Genomic DNA, 1,396 nt, shown 5'->3' on the forward strand with positions numbered 1-1,396 from the left:
GTCCCCTGGGAACGCAGAAGATGATGCCAGACTGAGGACTGAGATCCTGGCCGTTCATGTCAGGAAGGATGAGTGTCCTGTGCCCTCTTCTAAAGGATGGAAACAAGGGCTCTCTGAAAATGTGAGCAAAGCATAGTTTCCTGACCTCTACTCTCTGTTCTCTCTTCCCTTTCTTTTGTGCTTGCAGGCCTTAAGACACCAAAAGCCTTCTTGGGGGATCAGCTGGCTGCTCTCCCTCAGTGGAGCAGGTAGGTAGGACCCATTGGGGTCTCTGCAATAGATGATGGGCACTAACTTCTGTCATCTCCTGATGCTGCCAACACTGACAGGGTTTGAGAGCAATTCTCTCTTCAGAGTTCTTACAGTATTCTGCATCCCAACCTCTGCCTTCACACAGTCCACTACTTACAGGGAAACAGTTTCTTGTCTTCTCCTGCTACTTTTGAGCTTCCACTCACTCTACATTTGAAGCTTCCACTTTGCTGTGCCCCTTAGTTTGTGCCCATGTGGTCTTTAAACCTGCATAGAGCTGGCCTTGGGAGAAAACATTTGCTTTGGTGGGAATTAGCTGAGGACACTCCATCACTCCTATAGGTGCTGGAGGAGGGGACACACTGAAGAGATTCATCTTTCAGGCACCGTCTCTTAGAGTTGAGGAAGAATTCCTTTCATCACAGTACTTCAAAGAAACCCTCTTTAGAGTATTGGCATGGCAGAAATCTGGAAATGAAAAGGTAGCACTGCAGGAAACCAAAACACAGCCCGTATAATGAGAGGGGATAGCACGCACTCAAAGTTAGCTTGTCAGACAATTATGGCCTATATCACCAGTGCCTCAAGGCCTGAAGCAATGAAGGGCCAGTATAAAAGGCAGCTGAATTCCCAGCTCTCCCATCCACTTCTCCTGCCTCCTTCTCGCTGGGAACCAGGTAAGTGAGAAGCCCTCTCTCCTCCTCTTGCTAAGTGGAATTTTGCCTCAACAGAAACCTTAACAGATAGTGAAGCTCCTTGCTATGGGAGATCATGGACGGGATAGGGTCTGCATACAGACTGCTTGGGACACAGCTTACATGGCTTTTGTTTTATGCACTCTGTGAAAGCCTCCCTGAGCCAAACTGTTCTTTGTAGAGCCCTGGTATAACGAAGTGATGTGACATGCTCTCACAGCGTCCTCCTCCTCCACCCCTAGTAGTTGCCTTTGCTCCTGTGTGAGAGGCTATCCAGGCTGCCCCACCATACCCAAGTGCTCTCCTTCTATCCCACTCTCTTAGGTATACCTCCAGCCCCAAGACATGTCCTGCTACAGCCAGTGCGTGCCATGCCGGCCCTGTGGCCCCACCCCTCTGGCCAGCAGCTGCAATGAGCCCTGTGTCAGGCAGTGCCAGAACTCCACCAT

The sequence above is a fragment of the Numida meleagris genome, unplaced genomic scaffold (genome assembly GCF_002078875.1).
Source record: "Numida meleagris isolate 19003 breed g44 Domestic line unplaced genomic scaffold, NumMel1.0 unplaced_Scaffold463, whole genome shotgun sequence".
NCBI lineage: Eukaryota > Metazoa > Chordata > Aves > Galliformes > Numididae > Numida > Numida meleagris.